The 24,125-nt window shown below is 40.7% G+C and overlaps 1 long non-coding RNA gene across 1 annotated transcript in view; it reads right to left on the reverse strand.

The window, feature by feature from the left end:
- Positions 1-1,657: 1,657 nt before the first annotated feature.
- Positions 1,658-24,125, reverse strand: part of LOC307035134 — a 35,798-nt gene continuing 13,330 nt past the window's right edge. Inside the window, exons 2-4 of the long non-coding RNA XR_013807027.1 lie at positions 4,677-4,759; positions 1,899-1,973; positions 1,658-1,786 (exon numbers count right to left, since the gene is read on the reverse strand). This is a non-coding gene — a long non-coding RNA (uncharacterized lncRNA). The remainder of the gene's footprint in view (positions 1,787-1,898; positions 1,974-4,676; positions 4,760-24,125) is intronic.

Genomic DNA, 24,125 nt, shown 5'->3' on the forward strand with positions numbered 1-24,125 from the left:
CTAGGCTAGAAATGTATTCCTATCAAATAGTTATGGACAGTGCAGTTAGCAGAATACACGCATGATGACAAGTTTGTGCAGACCACGATAATGACGTTGTATGCACGTTAAAGAGAGAGAGCAAACAATAAAAATACGTAAATTGCATTAAATCAAGGAGGCAATTAAAAGCACCCTGCAAACTATTATCCAATGAGCATATTTCCAGCACTTAAACACTTTCAATAACAGCCCATACCGTCGTTCAAGTCCCCCTATCATGATGAATGAAAACAATCTGCGTGTTGATGGAATGTACTTTCTTTCTATTGACGAACACGTCCTCATCTTTTGATGGCGCAATTATTTTTATGTGCGTCCCGTCAATAGCACCGACCACACCGGGCATACCTGCAATTGCCATGAAGTTGGCTTTGATCCTGTGTAGTTGTTGATTGTCCAAAGGAAACCGGATAAACTGTTGGATGATATGTGGTCTAGAGAGCGCGTTGATGGTTTGGTTTATGGCACGGCTGACTGATGGTTGCGATATTCCTAAATCGGCGGCATTGCAAAGTTGCATTTTCCCTGTTGCTAAATATCGTAGTGTTGCCAAACATTTTATTTCCGGACTAATCGGGTTATTCCTGTTAGTCGGGGATGTTAATGCATCCCGCACTAATTCCACAACAAGTGTGATACCCTCACGATTTAGCCTATATCTCTTGATCAATTCACAGTCTTCCATTGTCTCCAAAACATTTCGTCTCGCAGCCATTTTCAGATTCTTTGTGAATAGGTCTTACTGAGTTAGGAGGAGTCCTCTCGAGGACTTTTAAGCTCTCCTAAACGTAGGTGCTACTTTTAGGCCTAAAATACTTTGTGAATTGCTCTTAGTGAATAAAATTAGGAGTCCTAAATTTAAGACTGACACGCCCATTATGTTTAGGAGTTTCTCCTATATTCGCCAGTTAGGAGCTACTTTTAGCCCTAAGATCCTTTGTGAATACGTCCCCAGAGGTACATGGTGTACTTTTACTCCACTAAATGTATTGAATACCTTTAGTTACTTTTCACAAGCTACCCTGCAGAATAAGTCATTCAAACAAGCTGCACCTTTACCAGCTTTGAGAACACTTTAATGATCAATCATTATAAAATATATATATATATATATATATATATATATTATTCTGAAATGGACCAATCTGCATAATCACTACTTTCACTATATTTTGATGATAATACTTTTATACTTTTACTTGAAGAACATTTTGAATGCAGGACTTTTACTGTAACAGAGTATTCCTACACTCTGGTACTTTTACTTTTACTCTAGTAAAAGATCTGAGTACCTCTACTTTTACTCAAGTACAAGACCTGAGTACTTTACTTTGACTCAAGTACAAGATCTGAATACTTCTACTTTTACTGTCGCTACTTTAACTGTATTTTAATGATAATACTTTTGTACTTTTATTTGAGGAACATTTTGATTTCAGGATTGTTCCTACACTCTGGTACTTCTACTTTGACTCAACCCTGAGTACAAGATTTGAGTACTTCTACTTTTACTCAAGTACAAGATCTGAGTGTTAGCAGATTTAGACAATACCTTTTGTCTCCTGCAGCAGAAAGGTGAATAATCTCAGCAGTTCAAGTTTAGCAATTCATCACGGCGTTATTTATTATAGGCACACATCTCAAGAGACTTGAGGACAGAGAGAGAAGGGGCGTGACTTCCAACGGTGTCATACCCAGTGACATCACAATCATAGTCGCAGCTACTTGGTTATGTTCTTGAAACCTGTTCATATTTAATTAACAAAACAAAAACATGGTACAAATGATTTAAATGTGGGCTTCTTCAACACATTTTACATATTAAAATGTGGACTTTTTCAACACATTTTACACACCAAACACGATCCCTTCAAATTTCCTCAGCTTCAGTTTGGATACAGGCTTGGTCATCACATCTGCAACCATTTCGTCTGTAGGACAATAAACCAGTGTCATCTTCAGTGTAATCTAACTTTTGGTCACAAGGTGTCTCCCTTACCCTACACTCCTGCATGTCAAAACGTTCCAGTATCTTTTCCACATATCTCTTTTGTGATACTTTCACACAGCCGTCAGACTGACTGAAATCCATGCCCAGAAAATGATTTAATCTCCCTAAATCCTTCATTTTAAATTTTGTGGAAAACATGTTCTTCACTATCTCTAAAATCTTGGTGTTGCTGGCTGCGATGATAAGATCATCGACCCAGATAGCAATTATTACTTTCCCCTCTTTAGAATCCTTGGAGTACATGCAGTGGTCTGCCGGGTTCTGTGTGAAATTGTCATCTGTTAAGCATTCATGCAACTAGGGGTGTCACGGTGTGAAATTTTCGGCTCACGGTTATTGTGACCAAAATTACCACGGTTTACGATATTATCTCGGTAATTTTTTTTTTTTTTAGTTTAAAAAAAAAAAAAAAAAAATGTCTCTCTATATATATGTATATGTATATATATGTATATATATATGTATATATATATATATATATGTATATGTATATATATATATATATGTATATATATATATATATATATATATATATATATATATATGTATATGATTCATTTTTCAATAAATGATTCCACAAACAACAAACAACACAATTATTACATTCAAAGAAACTACTTGTAGTAGATGAAGTACATTATTCAAAAGTTTAAATTAACTTTGAATAATAACACGGGAGAAACGGATCCTCTCTTTTCCTCTCTCCCTCTCTCTCCTGACAGCCCGTCAGTTTCTCATGCAGCGCGCTAAACAGTGGGCGGGGCTTCAGGTGATTATGCAGCAGCTGATCTGATCTCTCTCTCGTCCGGTTACACTTCACTCGCGTTTATGTCCATATCGATCAGATCCAGCTCTCCTGATCGGCCTTTCTAGAGAGCACAGATCAAACTATTAAGAGTGAATGTCGGCCGATAATGATCGGCGGCCAATCGATCGGGGCATCGGACATTTTGACCTTCAGGTTTTGAATTTACTGGTTTTTATTAAATTTTACCAGCTAAAAAACAGTAATTACCGGCTAACGGAAACCCTGCTCCAGAGACTTGAGAACAGAGAGAGAAGGGGCGTGACTTCCAACGGTCTTATACCCCAGGTAGCACAGGTGTGGACTCAAGTCACATGACTTGGACTCGAGTCAGACTCGAGTCACCAATTGGATGACTCTCGACTTGACAAAATCACAAAACACTTGCGACTCGACTTGGACTTGAACACCAATGACTCGGGACTTGACTTGGACTTGAGCCTTCTGACTTGATGTGACTTGATCATTTATTTCAGAGGTCTCCAACACGCCGATCGCGAGATGCCGCTAGAAGAGGAGACTCCCGTCGGGGAGAGCAGAATCTTCACGTGCTTCTACTCTTGCTGAGAATCCTTGCAGGCGGGGGCGGGTCTTTATTTAGCTGGGCCACCATGCGGCCAATCATATGCGAGGACACACTAGGATCATACCATTATGTGAAAGAAGGGTGGGGGGCAGACACTCCAAAGACAGCAAGTGTAGTGGTACAGGCCAGCTACACAGAGCGACGGGGAGACTGGGAGCCGGATTTAAATGCAAGCGCTTCGGAAGCTGACAAAAAATCATGTTGCTTGTTGCTTGGTCAAATCTAAATTTGAACTTTTTGCAAGGAAGGAACAGTAAACTTCCCTGATGTCAGTATTTATTCATGTTTAATGGAATGTATATCAGTGTATCAGAGTTGTTACTTTATCTATTTAACACTAGAACCGCCAGAGGTCGCTGTATACCTAAAACCGCCAACGGGTAAAATGTACCCGCTATAGATTTTCAAGGTACAATGTTCTTTTATTTATCATACAGAACAGTGAGTTTTGATCGCACAGGGATGAAATACCAATAGAATCTGTAGAGTCTCAGCTTTTCATATGATATAGGTTGTGCAGATATGTTATGTTTAAAATATCAATAAGAGTGCTGATTTAAATACTTGGTGTTAGACTTGTGTTTTGTTTAGGTACAAATCTCTCTATCTCTCTCTATCGATATATCTGTAATGTTCTGTTCTATGAACATATAATTGTCTACATAAATAGACGACGCAGACTACTTCTCTTATTCCGAGTGTCCATCTTTCTTCAACCGGCACGTAACCTGCACACATGCATTACGTCCTCAACGTGAGCTCAGTCATCCAAGATCTTGTATTCTCCAAGATGTTACACTATCTATAACTATCTATCTGTCTCTCTCTCTCTATCTATCCATCTATCAATATATCTATATATCTATCTCTCTCAATATATCTCTCTATCTATAAGGAACCGCAGTAGACAAAAGGCGTTGCTATAGCAACACGTCATGTCTACGCTGCATTTTCTATGAGGTAAATATTACCCGCTGGCGGATATGGGTATAAATGGCAATTTATTTGGCGATTTTTTCAATCTGACTTCATATTGACAATTGTTAACAACAGAGGGTGCTACATAACACACTTTCAGGAAAAGTCACGGACTGGGAGACTTTAATATGTTATTGAACAAAAGTTACATACAATCAAAAAACAGCTGCGGGTAAAATTTACCCGTTGGCGGTTCTAGTGTTAAACCAGAACGTTTCTCAATTCTTTGTACAGTATGAAAGGAGTCTTTGTACCTTTGAGTCCATGATGAAGTTCACTGATGTTAGGAATAGGTCTGTCTGTCAGCATCCTCTGGTCTGTCTGCATCACCTGTAAACTTTAAACAAACAGATAGTAAAGTAACATGTGTTGGTCACAGACTTTTTTTTACATGCAAACGTCATGTCCTAATCTTTTTGATCATCCTTAAAAAAAGTGCTGGATATCACAGCCCTTACTGTATCTTATCAGTTGGATTGTGTATTATTGTAGTTGGGGTACTTTTTATTTTACTGTTACTTTGGAATAGTTTTTCATGAGACAGTCAATTTAAATATTTGTCCTATGCCATATTCACATTCATTTGTAACACTCACGTAAGGGTAAAAGACAAACATCTTTAACAAATATAATGAATAAGCTTAATTGTCACAGAAGCACACATAACGTCGTATCTAATATTTAAACAAATCATTTCCTTGTCACTAAAGCATTAAGCGCGTTCACACTGCAGTACTTTTCCCACTTTTGTTCCGATATAGTTCCGAAATGTCGCGTTCACACCAAAAAAATCCCGAACTAAAATCAGTTCATGTGAACCTTTTTACCTCCTTTTAACTGCTTCGTGGGAGAAAACTGTTCCTATTTCTGATTGGCTGGGAGGAATGCAAACCACGCCCCGTAAAACTCAAAAAAAGTTTTGTGAAGCTGCCATTTTATTATCCTCGCATTAGCATTATTAGCATTAGCCCAGCGCACAAACGCAGAGAGACTAACTTATGGCAACACAAAAGAAAACATGGGAGCGGTGGAGATGAGGAGGTGTTGGCGTTCTGGCGATTTACTCGGAAGGCTTCAGCAGAAGCTGCTGGGACACCCAGCCTTCCCGAACTCCGGGGACTTCCGGCCGGGGACTTCGGGTGGCAGTATACGCCGTGAAGTTGTTTGCGGCCTGCCAGTAAACCCAAAGCAGAAGAAGAAAAAGTGACGTCAGCGGCTTCATTTGCCTAATCCTCCCCCAGAAACTTATTCCGGTGTGAACACGATCTGTACCTAGTTCATAAGAACTAAAGAGTTCTGATGAACTAAGTTCTGATGAACCTTTTTGGGAAAAGTACTGCGGTGTGAAAGCGCATATTGATATCGCTATCGTCCTTAAATGCAGGCATTAAGTTACATGTTCACGTTCTGCTGCCGCAATAAGTCGGTTTCTCCAGTGTAATGATAATAAAATGCTTAGTAAGTATTGGTAATAATATTAATAAAAACAACAAGGTTTGGGTTTGTTAGTTTAATATGATGAACGTTAACCAGTAAGCTTTAATAATCAACTCCAGCTCAACAAGCCATATCGCAATATCTGCGTTAACGTTACTTCTGGAACCAACTGTAAATGTGAAATTCATATTTTTCAGATACACAGATCTTATAGTGAGCTTAATCTGATATACAGTATGCTGGTCTTCAACACTAATGTGACGTTAGCTGTCTGCATCGTTGAGCATAGTGAATTTAAATCAACAATATCAATGCATACAGTTACCTAACTAGCAAACTAACTAATGTACGAGGATTACCTTATTATACCAACCTCCCACAGAAGCCGTTTGTTCTACAGCATAATCCTTCTTAATGTTTTACACTTCTCTATTATGTTTTAACTTGGATGTGTGACGACACCTCCACACCATGTGGGGTGCCGTCTGGTTGTGTGTGTGTTTGTGTTTGCAGGTTCCATTGCCTGACGAGCTGCACCTGTGTGACGAGCTCAAGCCCCAAGGAAGTGCGCCGGACTCAGATGAAAATATTCGTGCTGGCCAAACGGCGGTACTACACTTTCGTTTGGTTGCCAGGCCCGGAAATACTTTTTCCCATTGACTTATATGGGGAAAGAGTGGTCTGTAAATCGTTGGATAATTTTTTTTAAACTAAATAAACTACCCAGTATGGACACTTGTATAGCCCTTATTAAAAACATTAGTTCCTCAAGTCGTAATAATGTGCTAATAACGTTATTCTGAGAGTTATTTCCCTCTGCATAGAGAACCGCAGTGACGCGTCATAAAACCCGGAAGTAAACTTCTTCCGGTTCCTTCGTCAAAAACCAATGCAATTTCTCCATAGGATTTTGGAAAATAGCTCGAAATAAGGTCATTGGTTGACACACATTTAAGAGAGGGATCACGTTTTGTTCAGCCGGATAATCTCCATATGTCAACCCTACTTTTATAATTTTTGAATCATAAATCTAGTCGCCATAAGCAAAATGCTAACGTTATGCTATAGACGAACTACAAGCCAGTACAGCAGCAGGGTCGCACGACTTCAACGTCACGCCAACTTAAGATCGTTTCAACTGACTTGCACTGAAACTGCACTTTGAACACTTTAAATATATTAACATTTTAAACTGTATACCCCGGTTATCTAGGCCCTTTTTGTTTTGTTTAATGTATACCACGTTTATCTAGGCCCTTTTTGTTTTGTTTTATGTATACATGTCACACTGTGGGAAACGATATTTCGATATTTCTGGATGTATAACACATGTAGAATTTTTGACAATAAAGCTGACTTTGACTTTCGCACGCTTGCATATTTTAACAAAGCTTTTCATTTTAGCCACACTGAATTTAACTAGAAGTCATGGCTGTGTCAATTACCAGTCTGATATCGTTTTACAAAGCTGACAAGAAGAGTGTAGATAGGAGAGAACCACTACAAGTCAGGACACGTAAAACAGTGCAGCCGAGATGAAGGTGTGCTTACCGGTGTTGTCAGTGCTAGCATGAGGGACAAGGTTTATAGTGTCGGTGAGTAGTGATAGCAAGAGTACCGTTAAGCTCGAGTTAATTTATTCACATTAATTCCCATCAACAAATCAATTGTATGTGTCACATGAAATCTTTATTATGCAAGGCAAGGCAAATTTATTTATATAGCACTTTTCAACACAAGGCAATTCAAAGTGCTTTACAAAAAATGAAAGACATTAAGAAAATGGCATTTAAAATCAGTCATTAAAAAGAAAAGCTAATAAAATAAACATTAAAAGAAAAAATACATGGATAAAAGTTATAGTGCAGCCTAAGATATGAATAGTTCAATTAAAAGCAGCGACAAAAAGAAAAGTCTTCAGCCTGGATTTAAAAGTAGTAAGAGTTGCAGCGGACCTGCAGGTTTCTGGGAGCATAATAACTGAACGCTGCTTTACCATGTTTAGTTCTGACTCTGGGGACAGAAAGCTGACCAGTCCCTGAAGACCTGAGAGATTTGGATGGTTCATAATTTAGTGGGAGGTCAGAAATGTATTTTGGGCCTAAACCAGTCAGTACTTTATAAACCAGCAGCGGTATTTTGAAATCTATTCTTTGACACACAGGAAGCCAGGGTAAAGACTTCAGAACAGGAGTGATGTGATCCACTTTCTTAGTGTCAGTGAGGACTCGAGCAGCAGCGTTCTGAATCAGCTGCAGCTTTCTAATGAATTTTTTAGTGAGATCTGTGAAGACACCATTGCAGTAGTCCAGTCTAATGAAGATAAAAGCATGAACAAGTTTTTCCAAATCCTGCTGTGACATTAGTCTTTTAATCCTAGATATGTTCTTTAGGTGATAGTAAGCGGATTTCAGTGATGCAAACACAGGTATGGTGAAAAAAGAGAGAACTATTCGAAGCAGGAAAAAAACAGCGTAATATACCATCTGACAAAGGGCTGTGCTATAATGCTTCAATTAACTGGCTATTCTTTATATACTCAGATCAATAGGAGACAGAGATGTTAGGTTATAAATCAAGGGTTTTTATTATTATTTACAGCAGGGTTGGGAACCTTTTTCCTTTCAATTTTTACAACATCCTCAGAGGGCCGTACAAATGATTGAACTTAACCTCTGCTTAAAAAAACTAAAATCACAGCCAATTCATTTGGCCTTTCTTTCATGCTATGCAAAGAAAAAGCAACCTCTCAATCCAGATATCTTACCATGACTCGTGCATAAATATTGAAGTTAAAAGCATCAATCTGGTACCCTTTGAGAGCAACATGAGGATATCTATGGATACATCTCTCAACACCCATTTGAAACAGAACTGTAAGCAGATTTTTATTTTTGGATATTTTACAAATCACTTATTTTTAACAACTTTTTTGTTACTGTCATATAGTATTTGTCTGTTTTTCATTTAGTCTCTAATATCTCATTAATAATTATAATGATCATATCAAGGTGTGCCTTAACCTCACTGAGCTGAGGTTATTTGAGCCTCTCAGGAGAGAGCTCTCTTCCACCTGGTTGTAGAAAAGCTCTTTAAATTCGTTAGCATAGCTAGCTAACCAGATGCTAATAACAACAGATCGCCACTGTACTTACAACTAAAGACACAGCCACGCAAACACTGCAGCATGTGTACGGCTCCTTATGGGTACTGCAATATTTGAAGAGCTGGAGCGGCGTTCCGGTGCTCTCCGTAAGCACTCTAGTCTAGTCTACACCAGAGTCCTGCACGGGTCTGATTTTCAAGACCCGCTCCCGCCCCGCACCCGCGACGTGCAATACCGAACCCGCCCCGCTACCCGCACATATTGCCAATTAGTTCCGCAACCCGACCCGACCCGTCGGCACAAGATCCGCAACCCGAACCGAACCCGCATATATATATATATATGAGCAGTGAAAGAATTTACAGAATTCACATGAGCACGATTAAAGGGAAATGGAGCTCCCGAGAGAGCGCTGCGCTGCCTTAAATACAAGCTGTAGGACTTCGAGAAGCTGTCCACTGTGTCCAGTAACACTTACTGAAAATAAACTATTCATTTGTTGCGTTTCCCATAAATGTTCAGCTGGACGATGTATTCGAGCTGCTTATGATGCAGAGAATCATGCAATTATGAATACACGCAGTTGCGTATTTGGCTCAAAAAGCGTGGGATGTTAATAATTAGGCTACATAATAATAATAATAATAATCAAGTAGCCTAACCTACGACGTTTAAAGTGATAATTGTTGGCCATTTCATATGTGAAATTTGGATAGTATACTTTAAAACGAAGGCCGCCTAATCCAGGAAATACAATGCCGTTCATTCCATTTAATTATATTCATGTAGACACATTAATTAGATGGTCCTCCGCCCCTCCCAGAAAACGTGACTTATTAAAAACGGAACGTTATCATATTGTTATGCAACAATCACGTGCATTTATTTGGTTTAATGTTACAATCATTATGGCTGACGATATAAAACAAATTGAAGCCAACTGAAACCAGTGCAATTGCAACAAGGACACTTTTAAATTGTTTAGAACAGTCAAGCTGGCTAATGCCAAAACAACAGACATATAGTAGACCTAACACACTTTTTTTTAACAGACGTATAACCTTTTACAGAGTCTGTATTATTATATAATATACAAAATATATACGTACATATAAAACATATAAAACGTACATATAAAACAACATATATTCCATATAACACACTTTTTTTTAAACAGACTTTTACAGACAGGCTGGCTAACGCCATGTTCATCTCACAACTCAGTGTTTCTTTAGATTACTATGCAGAAAAAGAATGTCATCAACTGTCCCTGGTTTCAATTGGCTTCTCCTTTCTGAGACCACAAATCCAGCCGTGGAAAAATCTCGCTCACTCGCGGCGCTTGAAGCTGGAATGGAAAGAATCGAACGAGCAATGTGTGCCACATTTGGAAACCTGGTTGCATGCTCCTTCCACCAGCTGAGAACATCGAAATTCTCCTCCTTCGGTGACTTGAAGTCGATGTATGCGCTCACTTCATCCTGAGTGCACACATCGCTGGAAGAGGAATCCTCGACGTCGGATAATCCCTCCGATTGTCTAGCTCTCTTCTCGGGCGGTGCTGAACTGACAGTGGCAACACATTGTGTGGGGCCTGCAGGCCTCTCTTTTATGTCTAGAGAGGTGCGAATAGAGGGCGCAAGATTAAGCATATGCAATTTTATAAACTTTACAAATAGATTTCCTAATATTTTACATTTAATATTTTAAATGATGAAAACAGACAAGCAGGCGAATAAGCATATACAATACAGTAACAGTGGGCTATACTGTAACGTTAGGATAGTAACTTTTTTCCAATCCTACCTCAATTGAATTTTAATACAGTATGAAATAAACTATGAAATCACTTTTTTCTTTTTTCCTTCGGCCTTACCGTTCACAAGGCGCCGCACTTCGTTGTGCACTGTTTCCATCGAATGTTCCTCCACAAGCAGCTTCAGACTTTTCAGCTTTGGGTGCAAAAACATGGCCAGTTTGTGCAGGAGGTGTATCTCGTACTTTTCAACCAGAATTGTGAGACATTTTGCCTTTAGAGAGGAGAATGTCAGGTTGTCAGTGGAGGATGGTTGCAGGTGGTGTTTGAGGCGATCAAGCCACACAGCAGTGAGGTGAAGGGTTGGAGTTTTGGATGCCTCCAGTGCCTTAGTAGCCTCCTTGAATCTCTGAAGAAACATCACCATTGCATTCAAAGTGTCTTCGCTCAAGTCGTTCAGACGACCCTCTTCAGGGCCGTGGGAAGTAGGGGTGCTGAGGGTGCTGCAGCACCCCCTGGTGGATGACAGGGGATCTGCACTTCTACAAGATATAATACTAATATAATACCAAAAAAATTAATTTTCAGCCTTGATGTAACAACATTCATAATTAAGTAAAGATAACACCCTTTTCACCCTGGTTACATTTGCCATTTGTCCTGTACGATGGGCGCTGTAGTGATGAAAGTGGGGGATGTTGGCTTATCAGGCGCCCGCAGCTCACATTCAAAGTGAGAGAGATAGAGAGAGGGGGTGCACCGGTACCGGCGGGGATTGTTGTTAGCTTCTGCTGCACTAACGGATATAAGAAGCTGTTTCTACAATAATGTGGAGGGAGAGTTCTGTCCTGTCAGACTGAGAGGTTCAGTGAGGTAAAGGACTCTGAGGGTTTAGATAGTTCACTTTAGTCTAAATTATCTCAGTGAGTCTCAAACGTATTGATCACAATTATGTAAACAAATATTTCCAAGGCACACCTTTATAATTATTAGGATAAATAAAAACAGGTTTGAAATCATTCCAATGTATAGCCTACTATAGGACAGTAAACCAAAAATATTGTTTAAAGTTGGAGAGATTTAAAAATATGCATAAATAAATAAATGTTAACTGGTAAAATAAGATATGAATGAACAACAAAAATAAAATAAGTTACATTTATTTGTTATTGGCTATGGTAGGTTATTGAAAATGTTCACATACTTATTTGATTAATAAAATGCAAACCGATCTTTTTCATATGGGTGTTTTGAGTTGTACCCCCTAGATCAGTCTCTAGTAATTTGGCGCTCAAAGTGCACCAGATTGAAGCATTTTACTTTAAAATGTTAAAAAAATCTTCCCGGGGGGGCACCCCCGGACCCCCTAGAGCAGTGGTTCCCAACCTTTTCCAACTCAGGGCCCACTTTTAAGTCTTACATTTTTTCGAGGCCCACCTTCCCATAAATACAGAGGCCATATAATGCGTTCTCAAAGCACTTTTTTTTATTAAAATTTGAACATAAATGGAGCACTGAATACAAGAGAAACATGTTGGAAGCTCTACAGTCGCTAACACAGCAGTGAGGAGCTGTACACACACACACACACACACACACACACACACTTTCTCTCTCTCTCTCTCACACACACACACACACCTCTCTCACACACACACTCTCGCTTTTTCTCACACACACACACACACACACACACACACACACACACACACACACACACACACACACACACACACACACACACACACACACACACACACACACACACACACACACACACACACACACACACACACACACACACACACACACACACACACACACACACACACACACACACACACACACACACACACACACACACACACACACAATTATTAAAGGAGCTGTCCATCAACACCACACAGATATCAGAAATGACAAGCAATGGGCTGTCTGTAACCGGCTAATTATCAAATGATTAATAAATAACTATATCCATCAACAATGGAGAAATGCATTCTCATATATAACAATTTGACATCCAAAATCAAATCAAAACAAAATCCAAATATCAAAAGTAAGCCCATTAAATCGATAGGCCTACAAATAAACACAAATCCGTTGTAAAGATGATGTAAATTCTGCTTGGGCTCATTAATGAAAAATTACACTTTGTATTTTAACATTAAATCATCTGCCTACAAACAAACAAACCAGTGCACAGATAAAGTTCAAAACTATGCATGTAATGTTAAGCCTCGACAGCAGAAAAATATTTACATACAAGTAAAAGCAATACTTGCAACGAAAAAAAATTAAAGCTTCTATAAAGCTGCAGTGGATCAGTCCAACAACAGGCCCACAATATGTTGACTCACCTAATGAGACGGCTGGTGTTGCATGGCGGCAACCAGATGTTTGATGTCTGGCACAATGGATGAAAGTTTCAGTCGAAGATCTGGCTCAACATTCAGTTGGTTTCTGTACTTAGTTTTTAATCCCACGAGTGCAGAAAATCCAGTCTCACAGAGGTACGTCGTTTGGAAAGGCATCAGGAATCTCACAGCTCTGTTAGCCAGATCAGGGTACTCAGAAGCAACATGAAGCCAGAAGTTTGTCAGGTGCTTCTGTGAGAAGATCAGCTTCAGCGCGGTGTCACAAGAGAGATCCAGGAGACTGTCTTGCTCTTTTGCACTCAAAGCAGCGAGAGCCTCATCACTGTGGCTGGCGAATGGGTTTTCTATCCAGTTGTACTGCACATCTGGGATGGGGAAGTATGCGCGCAGCTGGGTCCTCAAACCTTGCAGGTGCTCTCTGACAGCGTTGCTCACGGTGATGGGAAGTGGACTCTGTTCCGTTGTCAGAAAATCAGCCATATTTTCAAACGAGTCATAGTTTGACTGCTCGACACGCTTAGCCCACAGCGCCAGCTTTCTTATGGTTGCTTCAACTTTATTCTGGACATTGAATATGTTCACTGTTATCCCTTGAAGACCGAGGTTGAGTCCATTTAAGTGGCTGAAAATATCAGCCAGGTAACCCAACTTAGCCAACCACTCAAAATCCCTGAAGCGGTGTGCGAGTTCAAACGTTGTGTCGAGAAAAAACACATGCACTTCATCACGCAACTCAAACAGTCGCGTCAGGACTTTGCCTCGGGAGAGCCACAGCACTTCAGTGTGTAACAGTAGCTGGTGATGATCACTGCCCATCTCTCCACATAACACCGCAAATAAACGTGTTTGCAGTGGACGGCTCTTGATGAAGTTGACAGCTTTGACCGCCTCATCTAAAACCGTCTTCAGATCCGGGGGCATTTTCTTTGTAGCAAGTGCTTCACGGTGTATGCTGCAGTGGACAGATGTTGCCCGCGGAGCCACCGCTTTCACACGTCGGACAACCCCGCTGTGCTGTCCCAGCATTGCACGGGCTCCGTCAGTGCTCAATCCAACACATTTGAACCAGTCAATCCCATTGGAAACAATAAAAGTGTTCACAGTGTGAAAAATGGCCTCAGCAGTTGAACGGGTAGGCAGAGGTTTACAAAATAAAAACTCCTCTTTTATCTCGCCACCATTTTCGTATCGCACATAAGCAAGCAGGTTTGCCAGACTTGCGACGTCGGTTGACTCATCCAGTTGGAGCACGTAAAAGCGGCTCTCTTTTACGCTTTGGATCAGCTGCTCCAACACATTATCTGCCATTTCATCAATCCTTCGTTTGACCGTATTATCCGACAATGAAACGAGGTTGATAGGCTGCACTGCCTTCTCTCCCAACATCACCTGAACGATCTGTTTTGCAGCGGGAAGAATTAAATCCTCGCCGATGGTGTGTGGTTTTCCAGCTTTGGCAATGAGTTGGGAGACCCGAAAATACGCTTCCACAGCATTTGTGTTCTCACAGCCCATATGCTCAATTACCTTCTTTTTGCTCTGATACTCCCTGAGCTTGTTCTGAAAAAAATCCCGCGGCTTGGTCGCATATTGTCCATGTTTTGTCTCGAGGTGACGGCGCAGTTTACATGGCTTCAAGGCTTCGTTTGACAAAGTCTCAAAGCACACGACACACAGCGGTAACGGCTCAGCTTCTGTGCCTGTCCAAAAAAATCCCAGCGCTAAGTACTCAGCACTGTACTTTCTTCGAACTCTTCTTTTTTGTTTGACGGCCAGGAGATCACCGGTCGATTCACTGACAGCCTCTGGTCTCTCTTTCCTTTTAATACTCCCTGTTGCTAGCCAGCTATCCATTTTAATACTCTGCTCTACTCTAACTTAATTACAGTTTACACAATCAGCATCAATCAAGTGCAGAGCTGTCCCGCCGGTCCCGCAGCAAAGTAGTCCGGCCGATTACAACAAATGTTCCTATCTCTCTGCTCGTCACATATCTAATATTTTAAGGAAAAATGCAATGATGAAAAGAATAATTACATTTTTTATATCATTTTAAATATTATTCTGTATATTTTTATCTGATTTCCCCCCCACAAAAATCATACTATTTTGGAAAAGATTTGGCGGCCCACTTGCAATACCTTCGCGGCCCACCAGGGGGCCGCGGCCCACAGGTTGGGAACCACTGCCCTAGAGGATGTGAAGTCCACCCCCCCAATTAAAACATGTTATAATACTAAATACATTTGAAGCCTTTTTATATAAGCTGTCCACCATGTCAATATGTTTCTCTTTTCATAGTGTATTGGTCTTTTGTAGAGGTTTTTCATTGCCAGCTAAAATATTGCCTATAGGGCAGCACATTGGTCAGAACCAGCCCTGGTGTCATCCCCACAGCACCCCCCATTTGAAACATGTTCCCACGGCTATGCTCTTCCCCCCTTTCCAACAGCAGTGCACGAACATCCTCATATTGACAGCTGATCGACTCGAGCATTGTGTGGACTGAGTTCCAGCGTGTTTCCACTGATGCTTTTAACGTCTTTTTAAGGCGATTCTGGAGACTCGTTTGCTTAAAGTAAGTTACGAGTGACTTTGCCCCCGTGACAAGCGTAGTCACTTCCTCTCCGAACGCATCTTCTTGGCTTGGTTTCCCGATCGTAGTGTAAAGCACGGTGTTAAGGATGTGTGCAGCACAGCTCAGTCTTGTGACGGAGCGAAGGGCTGCCACTATGTTTGAACCCCTATCTGTCACATACACCAGTTTGGTGAAGAAATCCTCAATGCTGTATCTCCGCAGGGCTTGGATTATTGCTGGTTTGATATTATCAGACGTTTTACGCAAGGTGCTATCCCATTCCGACGTAGAAAGCACCCTTTCGACTAGCTCCCACTTGCTATTGATGTTATGTATTGTGTGACAAAGGTAGCTTATTTTCCGATAATCATCGGTCCACATGTCTAAAGTGACTGCTCCATTGTACTCACTCATCTGTTCTCTCAGCTCAGGAATTATGCTTTGGCGTATGTCTTCTGCATATTTTGTCACTCTGCGAGATATTGTTGTCGGATCTGGTAACAGCTGCATTGCATCAACACGGCCAGCCCACGCACCAATGTCAATCAATCCCTGTGCTAATCCAGTGAAACCATCGCCACACACCGTTTCGAATGATCTAACATCACTGTAGACAAATTGTACTGCTAATTTGGACACCGTCTCCTTGTCTTCCCTTTTGGGTGCTTTAAGATCACGGTTATTGGTGAAGTATTGATTGATTGGTCTTGTAACTGTGGCATTGGCAGCGCAGCTCGACTCCATATGTTTTTTCAATGATGAAGTACCTAGCTTGCGGCTATCATAGGCCAACACTTTTTTGCACTTCTTGCAAGCAGCGAACCCAGCGACCTGGTTGTGTTCTCCATCTAGGATGAGTCCAAAAACCTCCCAGACAATGGATTTTGCTCTTGATGAAGAGTTTTCGGCAATACTGTATTCTCCGCTGAAGAGCTTCGCCTTCACCGGCTCAGTCATTTTGAATGTGGCGCGCTCAGCAGCAGATTGGCGGCGCATATGTTATGATGATGCGGGGGCCCGCGGGGGAAAGGTCATAGGGTTTAAACATTACATTAAATTATCATTTTTATATTTTTCTTATGCAACACCCGCGATCCGACCCGCATCTTCTTTGTTTTACCCGGACCCGAACCCGAATATTTTTTGTTGAAAGAATACCACCCGCGATTCACTGTTTTCGCGAGTCACCCGTCGGGTACCCGCGGGTACCCGACCCGATGCAGGACTCTGGTCTACACTCCTTTCAGACGAGACATAACCACGTGAAGACCATGGTGAAGACACGTTACGCTCGTGTTGTATTCAAGGAACCTGTCCTTGGCCAGGAAAAACAGGCACTCGCAGGTTTAATTATTTTGCGATCTAGATTTCTTCTTCTTTTTTTAAGTGAGAAGTTGTCTGTCAGTCGGACGGACTAACGGACGGACTCACGGACCCCCCCCCCACAAAAAGAAAACTCTTCGGTTCTCCACGAATTACACAAGTCAGCCAAAGCAGCGTTAAAAAAGCGGGAGGCGCCGAAAAGCGACTAATTTGCATCACTGTGATTTAGTAACTGTTTTAATGTGACTGTTGAAACTCAGGTCAGAGTCCATGACTCCACCTAGATTTCTGGCTTTATCTGTTGTTTTGAACATTGCAGACTGAAGCTCAGCGCTAACTTTTAAACGTCCTGCCTTGGCTCCAAAAACCATTACCTCAGTTTTATCTTTGATTAATTGGAGAAAGTTCTGACACATCCAGTCATTGATTTGTTCAATGCACTTACTCAGTGTTTGAATTGGAGCATAGTCTCCTGGTGAAATGGTTACCTAAATGTGTGTGTCATCCGCATAGCTATGGTAACTTATTTTGTTGTTCTTCATTATCTGCCAGTGGTAGCATGTAGACGTTAAAGAGAAGAGGCCCCAAGATTACAAATATTACACACCAGAAAACACAGAAATATCCAGGAAATAAACATACAATAGGCTATAAACAATTAAAGGGATAATTGGGAAGGCATTACAAATGTAGATATATTTTAAATAATAAAACAATCCCACCACCACAGGTATCTACAGGAGAAGAGGGAATTCTCTCCACAAAATGTGAATGCCCATGTGGAAAATGGAAATGCAGTCATGCGGCTGCATGAGCCATCTTTGCCATCCACACCCGCTGTCAGTGGAAGAAGCCAAAGGCAGCTAAACGTATGCATTCAGTGGAGGAGCTATTTCCTCCAACCAATAACACATTTAACCCGCTGACAAGAGAGCCAACCTCCTACACCTACACTAATTATAATAGTTATATTTCTTAATTAATTAAGATAAGATATTACTGTATTGATCCCAATTTGGGAAATGTTTGTGTTGCAGCAGCATAACAAGAAAAACAAAATATAAGTTATTATATATACAAAAGTATGTGAGGGATGGGATATAAAATTGAATATAAATGTAAAATGTACATGTGATTTTACCTCCAAGAGAAGATATGGAGCAGAGAGTTCTCTGCCAGCCAGAGGTGATTTGTTATTAGTTCAATATGTCAAACTGATTTCCCTGACTACAATCTTTACATGGTGAAACATTATGCTGCTTGTACTAATTAGACTTATCATATAAGCCACACAGGTTTTAATAGGATTTATTCATTATCTTTACTTATGTTGCGGTCTTTTCAGCAGCGCCATCTCTAAAACGGCGATACAGTCACTACCCATCATTTACATTTCACCGTGACATGGACAAAAATGTAACGTCAGCTTACCTCATGGCACGAATCCAGACTCTCCTTTGGAAAACATTGGCCGGGAAACGATCGAACAAGCACGTTTCATGCGAAGACCTGTGGCTGCAACCCGGAGCAAAGCAACAAACCATTGCGTAGCCAACTAGTAGCGCTAGTTTTAGCTAACGTTAGCTAACGAAACTAACTGCCGAGTAAAATTGGAAAACACTGGTAATTAATTATTCTATAATTTGTAAAACTACGGTGTTAAAAACGACAATTTCAAAAATACAGATTCTAATGGTCAGATATAGATATACAGATACTAAAGATAGGCAGTTACTTGCTTTCAAGCAGAACACAGGGGAAAACAAACTTAGCGGGAGTGTTTACGTGTTAGACGTATGACGTACAACGGCCTCGTACAAAAGCCACTCGGTAACAACCATCGTTTTTCAGACACGTAAACTCTTAAAAAATCACCAGTGGGGTCACTGCTGATGTATTTAATGTCGTAGAACAAAACGTGATTTATCTCTTAAATTTGTGTCAACCAGACCTTATTTCGAGCTATTTTCCAAAACCCTATGGAAAAAATGCATTTCTTCTTTTTCTTCTTCTTCTTCTTCTTCTTCTTCTTCTTCTTCTTCTTCTTCTTCTTCTTCTTCTTCCGTGTTTATTGGTGGTTGGCAAACCAACTTGCAGGTGCATTACCGCCACCAACTGGACTGGAGTGTGGACAAGAGACTAAGCAGAAAACAATAAACAAAAGAAACAAAACAAAACAAAGAACCAAAACTCTAGATTATTTTAAATTGATCAATTTCTCTTAGAAATTTAATAATCTCACAATATATATTGCCTGATGTTTTCCCTAACAGTCCTGATAGCGACAAGTCATGGAATTTTGCCTCCTTCAGTGTCTGGAAAAACACATTTCTCTGAGTACTATATTTCCTGCAAAGCAGTAAAACATGCTCAACAGTTTCTGGCTGGCTACACTGTATACACTTTCCGGTTGGATGCTTTCCTATTATACTTAATGTATGATTGAGACCTGTATGACCTATTCTTATCCGAGAAATGACATTTTCCTCCCTTCTTTTAAACCCCACCTTCCTTCCATCCCCCACGTACCTTTGAATTTTATAAAGATGTCTTCCTGTATCACTAAGGTCCCAATGATCTTGCAATGTTGTTTGTGCATATTTCTGTATGAATGTTTTAACCTCCGCTTTACTGAGGGGAACTTCTATGTCTATGTTCATACTTCTGAGTGTTTGTTTGGCCAGAATATCCACCTGTTCATTACCCTCCACACCAACATGAGCAGGAACCCAGATGAAACGAGTTGCTATGCCTTTGATTTACATTTTATATAAAATTAGATATATTTCATTTAATATGTCCATTCTAGATGAAGATCTACCTGATCGTATACTCGATAATGCTGAAAAGCTGTCAGATGCAATTACACTATTATGTATTTCTTTCTCCTCTATCCATTTCAATGAGAGTACCAATGCCAACAACTCTGTGGTGTATACTGACACATGGTCTGTTACCCTTTTCTTGATATGTGTATTACTCACTGGGATATAAACTGCTGCCCCTGCACGCCCTGTCTCTGGATCTTTGGAACCATCTTTGGAACTATGCGAGTAGTAAGATTCATCCCGCTTCCATCACATTCGTATGCATAGAAAGTGACAGGTGCTGTGACAGGTCACACCTCTCCCTACTTATGCTAATGAGCTAAGTCCCGCCGTGTATTAGAGAGCCTGAGGAGACACATTTTTACCGCCCATGCTTGACTGTTTATCTGTGCACTTTCAACTGTATACAATACAATACAACACAAAAATGCCCAGTGCTGCTAAGAAATAAGTTCAGAAAGCTCTGAAAGCTCTAACAAAAGTAACTCTCCAGGTATTTCAGACAGAGTATGCGGATTTGGTCTGATCAGAACAAAGAACAAAGAAACACCTTTTGCCTTCCTAATGTCACACTTTCCTCTTTTCTATGGCCTGTGTCTGTAGAGTTGGGGGAGACTTCCTCACCCCTTCCTTCCATCTCTCTCTCTCTGTTTCTGCTGATGTGTAAAATATACAAAATAACGTTTTATATACTTACTCTCTTGTTAAAAGGCGATGAAGTTTGCAGCGTATGCCAGCCATCAGTGTTCTAGTTTTAAGGCTTTGCATACCTCAAAGTGTGTCTAAAAGTATCTTGTCAAGAGAAAAAAAAAAAAAAAAGCCAAAATTCGCCGAGGCCATTTAAAAGAAACCGAATTGCTGCTAAGAAATAAGTTCAGAAAGCTATGACTCCAGTGGAACACTGTTAGAGTCAAAAGTAACTCTCAATGTATTCAGACAGAGTATGCAGATTGGGGCTGATCAGAACAAAGAAAGCACCTTTTGCCTTCCTAGGTGCGTGTGTGAAGCAGTCACGGATGTCTTCACATGGAGATGAAGACTCCTGTCTCTTAACACCCAAGGTCCTGCAGTCGGCTGAGGCTGTAAAAGTTTAGAAAAAGCAGGTAGGAGGGGGTTTTTGAGAGGAGACTCGGAGGTGTCAATATATCCAGACCAAAATATGCTGATTCAGAGCTGATCAGAACACAGAAAGGCTGGGAAATTCTTTTTTAGTTTTGTCTACTATCTACATGTTTGTAATGTGTATGTACATATTATCAATGTCTATATATATATATATATATATATATATATATATATAAGAATAAGCCTAAACAGTATTTTCTCTGTCATAAAAAACAAATGTGATGCTAATTTGTTAAACAACTAGGAATAATCCGATTGGTGGGTTTTTAGAGTCATAAACCTCGCTAGTTCAGCTGGGTTTTTTATAAAGGGTTACAGATTCACCAGAGAGGTCATGTAGTGAGTAACCGTAGCAGATCATCTGTGTGCTTTTTTCCTGGACCCGGATCTGATCTTTTGGAAGAAAAACACTGGTAAGTACTTTTTTTATTTTTATAATAGCATGTAATTATTTAATGTTGCTTGGCTTGGATGTTGTTGTATTTACTGGCTTTTTTTATTGATGAGTAAAGTATCCAAAATAATGTTTTTAATATACTTACTCATTTCTATTAAAAGGCGTTGAATTCCCCGCGTGAGCCAGCCAGCAGCGACCCCTCAAGAGGACTCCTTTCTGGAGTTTTTACACACCCGTCCTACCCTCGTGTCTGATGTCAGTGTGTAACACCTGTGACTGGTTCATACACATCCCAAACGAGTCGGACAGACACAGCCCCTCTTCAGCAGGTGGGGGTCGACCCTCAACAAAGAATCTGCTTGAGAATCAGGTCGATATTGAACTCAGGCCCTGACACACTCCTGACGAGTTATCATTCCGGTAAATGCCTTTTATGGTTATTTTATAAGATGAGCGCTAAATGAATTGTTTGTTAAATGTATAATCCTGTGTTCCAAAAAACTTATCCTCTTTTTTTTTTTTATTCTCTCTCTTTTTTCTCTATAGAGCTATCCCCTATTATCAAGAGGACCCCTGCTGATGTTACGGTCAACTTTTCGGTCACACCAAATGAATAAGCTGGACGGGTCTCATGTAAACTGCTAATGATGTATCCGAATGGTATGTTGGCTTTATGTCCATAAATGTAGAAGCGGTGTCAAATGTTTCTTCAGTGGTGCCCCATCGATTTTTGATTTATCTTGTTTTTTTTTGTTGTTTTTTTTTTGATGGGGAATGATTTCATAAACGGTCAAACATGGATGATTTAACAGATGTAGACAGGTCTTTTCTTCGGGATATACATAAGCGGGCTAAGCAGTGATGAGGATTACAGGCTTGAAGACCTGTCATTTCCTCGGGGGTCGGGCAATAGCAGGCTCAGCTGAAAAAGAATCTCCTAGCCCCTCAGAAGCAGAACCCCCCACAGCTAGAGAACTGTCTTTTCTTGAGGATATGCGAAACATGCATGAGTTAAGCAGTGAGGAGGAATACGCTTTTGGAGACATGTCTTCCCCTCTGTGTTCAGGCAGTATCAGTGAATCAAATGACAAAGAAACAGTTGCATGCGTACATCCCCCCTCCTCTGAAACAAACTCAACCTCTCCAGCATTAAATGACGCTATGGAATGGGCACTAGACTCTTACCAGAACCGGGGGCTTTTAAATCAGCTCCCAGACGATGTACTCCGTCTGAATGGACAAAATAGCAAAGCTTCAGCCAATGCCGTATTACCAGTTTCCACTGTGCAAGATGGTGGATATATTAGTGACACTCTGAGTTACTCGGAATCATCAGTCTACACAGTCCAAAATGGTGGATATGTTAGTGACACTCCGAGTGACTCCAAATCACCAGTTTCCTCCATGCAAAGTGGTGGACATGTTGATCAGAATGACATTCCGAGTGACTCAGAATCACCAGTTTCCTCGTTACAACATGGTGGAGGCGCCAGCCGAGATGCCTCAACATGTGTTTTCTCTCGACCTGTATTCAATAACACAGAACTGCGTCAGACTCTAGTCCTAACTCCTCCTAACGCTGGCGTAGACTTTGCGGCCTATTATAGGGTTCTGATGAGCAATGTACATGCTATGCTACATGAGGCTTTTGCACGGGCAGAGAGGGAAGATCTTGTACAGATTGAACTGCAAGGTGAACAGCTACAGGCTAACGTGTCAGCCATTTTAAATGCCCATGGTGTTAATAATCTGAATGATTTTGAGGATGCCCTGTTCAATGCAGTGCAGTCAAATTTGGAGGTAATGGCAGACAGCAATCTTGAGCTTGTTGTGCAAATTGTTCAATCACCCCGTGGCGGTGGTGAGAAACGATTGGCTAGTAAAATGTTGGACAGTGAAATTGTCAGAAAGAAGAAGAGTTTTCTTTACGTTGTTCAGAACCCTTCCAACCAGCTGTGTTTTGCTATTAATTTAGCCATGTTGTTGCATAACAACATCACTGATAGCGAAGCTTATGAACGCGGTATACAGATTCAGAGGAGGGTGGGTTTGACAGATCAGACAGCTGTGACATTCAACGACATTGATAAATTTGAAGAGAGTTTGAAATGCAAGATTGTGGTGTTTTACAGAGGCGACGATGATCGTGCCCACTGTAAATTCCAGACAGACGGCCCCAAACGAGACAAAACTGTGTTTTTGTTCCTCTTCAAAAACCATTATTATGGGATTAAAAACTTGAAGGGGTTTTTAGGCTCTCCATATGTCTGCGAACATTGTTATACAGGCTACAGCTCGAAGTGGACACACACCTGTACTGGTCATTGTTTTGTCTGCCTTGACCCCTCATGTACTCGGGAAGAGTTTAAACCCATCTTTTGTAAAGATTGTAACAAAAAGTGCCGTACGGTTGGCTGCCACTCTCGACATAAAAAACAGACACAGAGAGCATCAGACATTGCCAGTAACTGCGATTTACACAAAAAGTGTGTAGATTGCCGACTTTCTTACTACACCCCCAAGAGTAGTGCAGATAAAACACACAAGTGTGCGGTGAAGAAATGTAAAACATGCGGCGAGAAATTACCCTCTGCTTCTATAGGAGAGTGTGAAAAACATCTGTGTTACATCGGAGTGTTACCCAAAGAGACAGAACACAATGACAACATTGTGTTTTATGATTTTGAGACAATGGCGGGGGCAGAAGGTGTACATGCCCCTTTTTTGATGTGTACAAAAACCCTTGCAGGCAAAATTTGGGTCGCTGAGGGTGTC

Source organism: Notothenia rossii, assembly GCF_949606895.1.
Source record: "Notothenia rossii genome assembly, chromosome: 4".
Lineage (NCBI taxonomy): Eukaryota > Metazoa > Chordata > Actinopteri > Perciformes > Nototheniidae > Notothenia > Notothenia rossii.